The sequence below is a fragment of the Equus quagga genome, chromosome 2 (genome assembly GCF_021613505.1).
Source record: "Equus quagga isolate Etosha38 chromosome 2, UCLA_HA_Equagga_1.0, whole genome shotgun sequence".
Taxonomy (NCBI): Eukaryota; Metazoa; Chordata; class Mammalia; order Perissodactyla; family Equidae; genus Equus; species Equus quagga.
This window is the reverse complement of record NC_060268.1, coordinates 5,787,882-5,798,891: the sequence shown is the minus strand read 5'-3', so window position 1 is coordinate 5,798,891 and position 11,010 is coordinate 5,787,882. Positions and strand designations below refer to the sequence as shown.

The 11,010-nt window shown below is 42.3% G+C and overlaps 1 protein-coding gene across 1 annotated transcript in view; it reads left to right on the top strand.

Annotated features, from left to right (window-relative positions):
- Window positions 1–11,010, top strand: part of PRPF39 (pre-mRNA processing factor 39) — a 37,106-nt gene continuing 26,096 nt past the window's right edge. Inside the window, exon 1 of the mRNA XM_046652580.1 lies at window positions 1–129. The gene's annotated coding sequence lies outside the window, so the exon portion shown is untranslated. The remainder of the gene's footprint in view (window positions 130–11,010) is intronic.

The window sequence follows — 11,010 nt, the reverse complement described above, 5'->3', positions numbered from 1 at the left end:
GACGAGGCGGCCGTGGGGCTGGCGACGGCGGCCGTGGTGGCTGTGGGGACGGCGGCGGTGGCAGTGCCATCTTCGGCTCGGTGGTGGCCCGTTCGGCGGCTCATGGCCGTGCGTGGCATCCGTCGACAGGTCAGCGGCGGGACGGGCGCCTGGGAGTGGGCGGGGGGTGGTCGGTGGGCGGGCAGGGGCTGCGGTCCGGGCCGCGGCCTCCCTCCCTGGCCGGCCGCTCGAGGCCTGGCCCGGCCGAGGCGCCCAGCTGTCCTCCTGTCCCCGACCCACCTGTTGGGAGGAGCCGGGCGACGTTTCTTTTCTCAGACCCACGTTTCTCGGACGCGCGCCTGCGGCGGGGGAGCGTGGGCCTCCCTCCACCTTGGCGGAGGAGCGGTCGGGGTGCGTGTGGAGCCCTCGCCGCCCCGAGAGCCGGGACGCGGGGTGGCCGGGACGCCGGCGAGCGCGCTCGGAGGGGCCGCCGGGTCCCAGGGGGTCGCGCGAACGCTCTTAAGAAAGCTTGCAGGCGCGTTCCCACGACATGAGCCGCCCTCTGGGGACCCCGAGTCGCAGCCCCCCAAAGACCAGCCCCAGGATCGGTAGAAGCGGAAAAGCCAGACCTTAAAGATCCCAGTAGGATCTTTTAAAGGAATCTGTTTAAGAATAATGCTTACCTTTTGTCGCCCAAGACTGACTGTGGTTTTATTCTCGCTCTAAAACCACAGCTTTAAGGAATAATACTTGAAGTTAATAAGTAGGACTGCTCTTAGGATATGACTGATGATGCTGTGATAATACCGTAGGATTTTATGCCGACTCAAAGGTCACTTTTTAGTTTGGGCTGTTTGGCAGCTGATCCCATGTGTTCAGAAATGCTGTGAACTTTTCTACAGCTGGAAAGGTTGAAGCTGGAGAAGGCGAGTTTCACACACACAGGGAAGCGGGAAGCTCCTGTTGGCACTTCAGTGTCTTGGGCTCTCTGGGCGCTGAAGTGGGTTGAAAGAAACAGGCAGCTACAGTCAGGTGCACCCTCCTCCCCCCGTTCATAACCTCATTCTAGGGTTGCGAAAGTTGGAACTTTCCACTCCTCAGCCTCTGGTAGGGACAACGTGAACAAGGAGAGTTCTGCTGAAGACTGGTTCTTAGACTGTGCACCCTGGATAGTTAGGGGTTGACTAAAGATGGCTAGTTAGTCGCCGGCATGAGATATTTGAAGTGAAAATTGAGAAACAGAATTTTTTTTTTTTTTTTAGTGTCAGACTATTTGGTAATATTTTTACTTGCTTACCTATAGTCGAATAAGAGACAGAATTTTATAAACCAAATGATAAAAAGTGTGTGTGTGTTTCAAGAGAAAGGACAGAACCTTCTGTATATGTTAGATAATTCTGCGTAAAATTTTTACGTTTTTTTTTTTAAATAGCCAAAGGAGGAAGAAAGTAGTAGTTCCAGCCAAATGGTGATTTTTTTTTTCCCCAAAGACCTGAAGATGATGCAGACATTTATGTAAATATATGTATATATGAAGTCCAGTTTCTGGAACATAATGTGTGTTTAATATGTGGGAACTTAAAAAAAGGTCAGTCTATGAACATTCTGCTTAGCCTCTGTGCGAAAACCAGTGGTTGTGATAGTGTCTTTTCTTAACAGCTTCAGTCTTCAAATTGGCTTATGTGTGGATGAGGTGCAGAGTGAGTTGTAGGTTTCAAAGCTAGTTAGTTGATTTGCAATGCTCAACTCCTGACTTTCAGTCCTTAGTGATGACCTCAGATTTTTCTGCATTGCTCTGCTTATGAAAAGAATAATCAATGGTATGATTTGGAGTACCTCCTTAGGCATAAATCCCTATAGAGAGTTAGAAAAGAAGGTATTAGGGCCTGGCCCCGTGGCCCAGTGGTTAAGTTCGCGCGCTCAGCTGCAGGCGGCCCAGTGTTTCATTGGTTTGAATCCTGGGCGCGGACATGGCACTGCTCATCAAACCACGCTGAGGCAGCGTCCCACAAGCCACAACTAGAAGGACCCACAAAGAAGAATATACAACTAGGTACTGGGGGGCTTTGGGGAGAAAAAAAGAAAAAAATAAAATCTTTAAAAAAGAAAAAAGAAGAAGGTATTAGATCAAACTTCCTATTTTTAATTATGGGTTATGTAAGTCATCCTTCAAAAGCTCTTTTAAATTTTTTTTTCTTGGTGACGAAGACTGGCCTTGTGCTAACATCTGTTGCCCATCTTCCTCTCTTTTTTTCCTTCCTCCCCAAAGCCTCAGTACATAGTCGTATGTCCTAGTTGTAGGTCGTTCTGGCTCCTCTCTGTGGAATGCTGCCACAGCATGGCTTGATGCACTAGTGGTGCTGGGTCCGTGCCCAGGATCCAAACTGGCAAACCCTGGGCCACGGAAGCAGAGTGCACCAACATGACCACTGGGCCATGGGGCTGCCCCAATCTTTTAAATTTTAAGATGGCATGCTGAATTGTTAGTCACATGTTTAATGTATGTCATAACTGAACTAGAAGTTAAATGTATCATATAGAACTGTATTTTTTCATATACTGTATATTCCTTTTATAATTTATCATGCCTCCTTTTATACTTGTGGACTTTATGCCTCTCATATATAATTTTGTAAGAAAGTGCAACGTAGTAAAAAGGCATCGATTGGTTTAGTGAGTTGAGCAAAGGAAGACAGTTTGTTAGTCTGAGAGAATAGTGCGGGCCAAGGCTGAGGGACGAAGAATGTAATGGGCTCTGGAGATGGCAGTGAGGGGGAGGACTCTAGGATTAACACATGTGAAAAGTTGAGTTGGGACCAGGTGGATCACTCACTTTTTCGACAGATATTTATTGTGCTGTTATATACCAGGCACTGTTTTAGGTTCTAGGGACACAGCAGTGAACAAAACCAAGAAGGCCCCTATTCTTACTGAATCAATAGTGTAGCAATGTTTTTCAAATTTCTTGAAATAATAGGAGCCCATAATAGGATGTACGTGTGACATAGCACCCAGTAAACAATAGTTGAATTCTGTGTGTATTTCAACAACATGCCCTTAATGTGTGCGTGCACTCTGATATATTTTTTTCTCTTGTGTATTTTTCCATTTTAAAAAAATCAAGAAGCTGATTTGAAGCAAGCTGAAGTTTGAAAACATTGTTTAAGAGGGGAGATAATAATTACTTAAATTTTAACATTAGCACTGTGATGAGTAGAAGAAGATGGTTAATCTTTTTTTTTTTATTTTTTATTTTTCCTTCTTCTCCCCAAAGCCCCCTGGTACATAGTTGTATATTTTTAGTTGTGGGTCCTTCTAGTTGTGGCGTGTGGGACACCAGCTCAGCATGGCTTGATGAGCAGTGCCATGTCTGCACCCAGGATCCGAACCAGTGAAGCCCTGGGCTGCTGAAGTGGAGCATTCAAACTTAACCACTCAGCTACCGGGCTCGCCCTGATAGTTAATCTTTGTAGCAAGGTATTTGTGATGACTTTGCGGATGAGGCTTAGAGAGGTTAACTAACTTGCTCAGAGTTCCCTAATGAGTAACTGGGCCAATCTTTCATTTGGTTCTGCCAGGCTTTAAAGCTCAAAGCCCGAGCACTTTGTTATACCACTCCCCTTTGGTTATGAAAGTACTGTACTAGGTTTCAGTCTGGGGTGACTTGGGACTCTGATGCTCTTTATTTATTATTCAATAAATTGAGTGTGTACTAGGCCTCCAGGTGTACTGTGTCGCTGTGTATTGGTAGATGTGGTCTTTACCCTCAAGAAACTTGTAATCTAGTGAGGAAGATAGACATTGAACAAGTATCACAAATGTGATGTGAGAGAAAAAGACAGAAGGAGGTGGAAGCATCGTTGAGGGAACCTAACTAATCTGGGGTGTATGGGAATACTTTCCAGGAAGTGATGTTTACACTTTGCCCAGAAGAATGAGTAGGCTTTGGTAAGGTTGAAGACTATCAGTGGGATTCTTAGGGTGGGCAACAGGGATGAGAGAGGATTCCAGGTAGAAACTACGTACTCTAAGGCCCTGAAGCTGAAAGGAACTGAGTTGAAAAAAAACAAAACAAAACATCTCAACAGAAATAGAATTTCTGGGCTGTAGAAGTTAGAGAATAGGTCAGAATTTTGGCATTAGGATGGGTGTGAATCCTGGTTCTGTTCCTTACTATGTGTATAACCTTGCACAAATTATTTAATCTTAATAAATTTTGTTTTCCCCATCCATAAAAATGAGAAAGTGGCATTTACCAAAATACTTGTTCAATAAATAGCATCTCTTACTATTATCAGTAATATCTAATAATTGAAGTCATAGCAGTACATGATGACATGCTTTCATTCATTCATACTTTCAGAATTACTGTGTGTTTTCTGTGTGCCAGGCAACTCAGTATACAAAAGTCGAATTGCATGTGTGTGTATAATTGCATCAGAATGTCATGAAACAATATTCCTTTACTATGCAAAGCACTCTGATAAAAATTTTTTCTGTTCTATTTTTTATTTGCATAAAGGAGAAGAAGCTGGTCTGAAGCAGTCTGCAGTTTGAAAAATACTGATCTGGTGGGGAGATGATAATTACTTAAACTATAGCAATAGTGTGAATAAAAAAGGTCTGGTTAATTTTTTTTTTTGAGGAAGATTAGCCCTGAGCTAACTGCTGCCAGTCCTCCTCTTTTTGCTGAGGAAGCCTGGCCCTGAGCTGACATCCATGCCCATCTTCCTCTACTTTATACGTGGGATGCCTACCACAGCATGGCTTGCCAAGCGGTGCCATGTCCACACCCGGGATCCGAACCTGTGAACCCTGGGCTGCTGAAGCAGAACATGCGCATGTAACCGCTGCGCCACCAGGCTGGCCCCTGGTTAATTCTTAATGTTACAGCATAAGTTACTATGGTAGAATATAATAAATTCTATGGATAAAGGGAAAAAAAGTAGAAAAGCTAAAGGCGATCACATATGCTGGGGATGCAAGTTACAGTTTTATATAGGATGGCCAGGTAGGTGTTATTGAGAAGATGACATTTCGGCAAATGAGGAGGTGAGGAAGGTAGCCATGTGGGTATCTGGGAGGTGGTCACTGGGTTGAGGGAACAGCCAGTGCAAAGGCTGTAAGGCTGGAGAGTGGTCTGTTTGAGAGACAGCAAGATGTCATTGTGGCTGGAGCTGAGTGAGAGGGTAAGAGTAGTAGATGAAGTCAAAGAGGTAAATGGTGGGAGGGGGCAGTGGGCCATTGGAAGGACATTGACTTTTACTTTCTGAGATGGAGCAGTGGAGTTACGTGGTTTTAGAAAGAATACTATCTGCTGTGTTGAGAGGAGACTGGGGACAGGGAAGTGGGGGTGGGGTGGAGCAAGGGAAGAAGCAGGAGGCCTATAGAGGATTACAGAAGACCATAATAGCTGTAGATGAGAGATGAGTGGCTTGAATGAGGATGGTAAGAAGTGGGATTCTGAATATATTTGAAAGATTCCGTAGCAAATTGCTTGGGTGTGAGAGAAGGAAAAGAGTCAAGAATGACTCTAAGATTTTTGAGCTAAGCTGCTGGAAGGAGGAGGGTGCTTCTATCAGGGGAGATGCAGAAGGCTGTGGATAGAGCAGGTTTTAGGAGAGAGATCAGGAGTTCACTTAGGGATGTCTTGTAATTTGAAGTGATTACTTAATCTGTAGATGATGTTAAGTAACTGTTGGATATATGAATCTGGAGTTTGGAAAAGAGGTCTGGGCTGGAGATGGAAATTTCGGAGTCAGTATATAATTAGCATGTAAAACCATGTGAGATTGGGAATTAATGGAGATAGAGAAGGGAAGATGACCAAGGACTGAGTCATGGGGCATTATTAACGTTAAAGACCAAGTAGAAAAGGAGTATCTCATGTGTCTCAGGAGACTGTCACTTGGGAAGAGTGATAGTGAGGTAGGAGTAACACCAGGGGATAGTGTCACCTGGAAGCCAAGTGAAGAAAGTATATTAGAGAGGAGGACATTTCAGCCCAAGGAGAGGGTTGCTTGGGAAAAGGAGAGATCTGAGGACAAAATCTTGGGTGCTAATAATTTTTATTGGATTGTGAGAAGAAGAAAGATCCATCAGTATGGTAAGGGAGCACTCCAAGGTAGGAGGACAACTAGGTGACTAGAATATGTCAGAAAAGGCAGGAAAAGAGAGCCTTTCAAGTAGGAAGTCATCATTACTGTTGGATGCTGTGAAGAGTAGATCAGAAAGACGAATTAGAAAGTGTCCAGTTGGATTTATAAACAAGGAGATTGTGACCTTGGTGAATTTCGGAGCAGTAATGAGTAAGAATCCGAAGTGAATACAGAAGTAGAGATAAGAACCTTAGGCAACTTCATTGGCATCCCATTGTCGTTAGAACAAAATACACATCCTTAACCTAGCTCATGATTATCCTTTGTGTTTTGTTTGTTTGTTTTTTGCTGAGGAAGATTTGCCCTGAGCTAACAGCCACTGCCAATCTTCCTCTTTTTATATGTGAGCTGCTGCCACAGCATGGCCACTGGTAAAGGAGTGGTATAGTTCCATGCCTGGGAACAGATCCTGGGCTACTGAAGCAGAGCACACCGAACTTAAGCACTAGGCCCCTGGGTCTGGCCCCTTTTGGTCGTTTTTCAGTTAGGCTAAATTGTAGTATGGATGTTATAAATTATTATATAAAAGATGAGCAATATTGACGTGTTTGAATGCTAATGAAAGTAACCTAATACACTGAGAGAAACTGGTAAGGAGGGGAGTGTGGAGATAAGAAGCAACATTCTTGTGAAGATGAATGGGAGAAGTGATCCAAGTCATGAGTTCTGGGTTTGACCTTTGACAGGAGCAGAGATACTTCATCCATTCTGACGGAGGGGAGGAGGAGGACAAATAATGATTGTCTATTTCACCTGCTACAGGAGTGCTGTAATAGAGAGAGAAAGCAAAATGGAGGAGGATTAGAAATGAGGCGAGGGCATTGGGAGATTGATATCATAAAAGATTACTTCTTGAAGAAACAGAGAATTTTAGGAAGGAAACGGAGGATTAATAGAGATCTGCTAGGATGCAGACTGAATGACCATTGGTTGTGGCAACTAGGTGATTGTGAGAAATTAGTATTTTCATTGAAGGATGTTGGCTGGACTCTAGTGTACCAACAAAGTTATTTTCTTAGGAAAAATGCTGTACTGAACACCCTTGTTCATGATTAATTCTTTCAAATGTCCTTTAAAAAGAATTATTTCTAACTGTAGAATTGTCACTTATTTTTATATATTTCTCTTTAATCCAGCAACTTTGTTAATCTAATACTTCTCATAGTTTGCCTGTAGATTCATCATTATTTCTCTAAGATAGAATTCTAGAGGTGTTATCAGCAGGTCAAAGCTGTGCTTAATTTTAAGATTTGTGCTACATGCTGGTATATTAAATTTTGAGAGTATAGTATAACCCCAAGGAAATAGCTTTTTAAGATTGTTTTTTCCTTTTTCTCCCAAAGCCCCCTGGTACATAGTTGTGTATTTTTAGTTGTGAGTCCTTCTAGTTGTACTGTGTCAGACGCTGCCTCAGTGTGGCCTGATGAGTAGTGCCATGTCCATGCCCAGGATTCAAACCTGCGAAACCTTGGGCCTCCGAAGCCGAGTGTGTGAACTTAACCACTCGGCCATGGAGCTGGCCCCCGGAAACAGCTTTTTAAAAACGGGCATTTATGTGAGGAGGTTTACTATGATATATGTGTAAAGCCAAATCTTAGAAAGAACTCAAGCCAAACTGAGGGATACATAAGTAAATCCAGCCATACTGCCCTTCCTGCTGATCTATTGTTCTGTGAACAAGCCAAACAACACTTATCTCAGGACTTGCTGGATCTGCTGCCTGGAATTTTCTTCCTCCAGATTTCTGCATGACTGGCCTTCTTCCTACCTCATCCCCTGTTTTGTTCTGGTCTTAGCGCTTGGTACTACGTAAATATTGTAAACTTACTTTCAAAAAAAGCTATATCCCCTACTACAATGTCAGCTCCTTGTGAGCCGGGCTTTTCGTTTGTTCATGGCTGAATTTCCAGTGCTTGGAGCAGTCGTGTCTGACACATGCAAGCTGCTCGCTAAATAGCTATTGAATGAGTGTTATTACACAAGAAAATGATATTGGTTAGAGATTTTTAAAAATATTAAATGGAAAGGATTCAGCATAGAGTAATTTGGATACCTAATTACAGTAAAATAAATTTAAAAAATAATAAGATAAGGCAAAAAAGAAATAAATAGTATAAACCCAAAAGGACAAAGAACAGAAGAAGTGGTATCAACAGATGAGAATTAACAGTGTTTTGAAAGAAGGCAGATGGATTGGTTTTAACTGATTAACGTAGGTTTTCCTTCTGCTTCAGCTTTGCATTTGCAGAGAGGGAAGTTAATAAGAAGCAAGATGGATCTTCCCACAAAACCCCGGAAAGGCTAAGAGATTTCAGGTACCTTGTGCCTCTGAAGAGGAGAGTGCTGAGGAGACCTAAAAATAAGGGGATTGGTTGAAAGTCTGGTGTAGTTTAGACCCTAGCTCTTCCTTTACCATCTAGTATAGCCAGCGAAAAACTGGATACTATTTGAATAAGATGGAACCAGAGAAGTTTTGGCACAGCTGATGGGAGTGGGGCTGAGGTGAAGGGTCTTGAAATGAAAGCTTGCATATTGAATAGCGAGATCATCAGCCCTGTTTGTCTTCTTTGCTCCCAGAATACTTGTTGCCTTGCTTAGAGTTTTTTTTCTTTTTTGGTGAGGAAGATTATCCCTGATCCATGTCCATCTTCCTCTATTTTATATGTGGGATGCCTGCCACAGCATGGCTTGATAAGTGTGTGTAGGTCTGCGCCTGGGATCCAAATCTGTGAACCCTGGGCCGCCAGAGCGGAGCACGCAAACTTAACCATTATGTCACTGGGCTGGCCCCTTGCTTAAAGTTTTTTAAGTTGAAACATTCTTCTTTGGGAAAACTTAACCCAAGGGAAACGATGTAAAGCACTGACATTTAGTGGGTTCTCCTCAACAGAATGTACTCCTGCACTGAGGCCCACCAGTTGCCAAGCCTTAACTACTTTCTCGTTTGTTGGTAATGCCTAACACTTCTTGAACATGAGTTTGAAGATCACTGTATTTGAGAGATCAAAACAGTCAAAAGATACTCAGAAGAGACAGATATGCTGAGAACAGAAGAAAATTTAAAGTAAATAATAGAGAGATAACAGGAGATATTGTACCAGTGAAATAGGAATAGCAGACTATAAAATGGATTAGTCAGAGAATAGACAATGGAAACTAAAAATTTGATGCATAATTTAAAAATCCAGTAAAAAGGCTGTCTCAGAATAGAACGAGTCAAAGGGATGGGAAAAAATAAAAGCTGAGGACCACTCCAGGAGGTCCAACGCATGAATAGCATGAGTTCCACAAAAGAGAGAAGAGGGAAAGCCAAGGGGAGAGAATTATCCAATAAATAATAAATAGAAAACATAAGAATCAAATGACAAAAATGTCTAGAATAAAATAAGTCTTCTGAATGAATGCCTTGCAGAATGAATGGAGAAGACTCACCTGAAAGCATATCATTATGGAATTTCAGAACACCTGGGATAAAGAGATTAAACAAAAGCTGTGGAGGAAAAACAGGGTCACGCACAGAGGATGAGGAATAAAAATGGCATCACGTTTTCTCAACAGCAACACCAGATGCTAGGAAACAATGAATAGCTTCCTTCAAAACTCTAAGAAAAAAATTACTTTCATTCTAGAAATTTGTAATAATCTGTCATTCAATTATGAGGATTTTAGAATTGGAAGGTTTTAATTTTTTCACCCCACATACCCTTTTTCAGAAAGTTAGAGAGATGATTCTCTAAAAGAGGGAGTAAATCAGGGCTGGCCCCGTGGCCGAGTGGTTAAGTTCGCACACTCCGCTGCAGGCAGCCCAGTGTTTTGTTGGTTCGAATCCTGGGCGCGGACATGGCACTGCTCGTCGGGCCACGCTGGGGCAGCGTCCCACATGCCACAACTAGAAGGACCCACCATGAAGAATATACAGCTATGTACTGGGGGCCTTGGGGAGAAAAAGGAAAAAATAAAATCTTTAAAAGAGGGAGTAAATCAAGAAAGAAAAAGATTTTGGCTGTTATAAATGAGATTCAACCCAGGAGTTAAGCGAAATTCCTTGGATCAAAATGAACACACAAACCTGGACAAGACAAACCAGTCTGAATTGCTGCAGAAGGTTAGATGGTTTCAGAAAGGGTGTCTCCAAAAGGGAATGTGGAATTGGTAGGTATGAGTGCCAGTTGTTTTTGAAGGACTTTTATAAGAGCTCTTCAAGGGTGTGGGGTCGATTTTCAAAGATAACCAAGCAAATGAAAAGGAGGAAAGATTCAAAGAAGTAGAAGCAAGGAAATGTAATTGTAGTATACCAGATAGCTTGAAAAAATATTTGCATAGCCATACTAATGTAAACCTGAACATGATTTAACCCCAAACTGAGAGAACCACGTTGGGAGCATGTGAAAGGAAAGTTGTGTAAGTACCTTTGGTATAAGAGCTAAATCCTAGTCTTCTGTAATAGAAAGACAGCAAAAAGTGTCTCAACTTGAAAAATCAAGAAATAAGGTATATCTCCAGATAAACTCTGTGTTGACTAACAGTTTTGAAGTCAAAGTCAACAGCTTTTTCCTCCTTTTAAAACTTCTGCAGAAAAATTTTAAGTGCATTCTGGAGTTCACTTTTATTTTCCTTAGATATTTTAAAGTATAACATCTTAAGTTAATCTTGGATAACACTTTCTAAGGAATTCATTGTTTGCAGCGATACTTTGATTTATGTGAGTTTATAGTTTTTAAGACTTTCACATGCTTTTATCTCATCTTGTGTTCTCAACTGTTACCTTCTTAACAGCTATATGAAGCAGGTGATGCAAGTATTATTAGTCCCATTTAGAAGTGAGAAAAGTAAGGCTGACCTAAGATCACATTCTATTCAGGGAGAGAAGTAG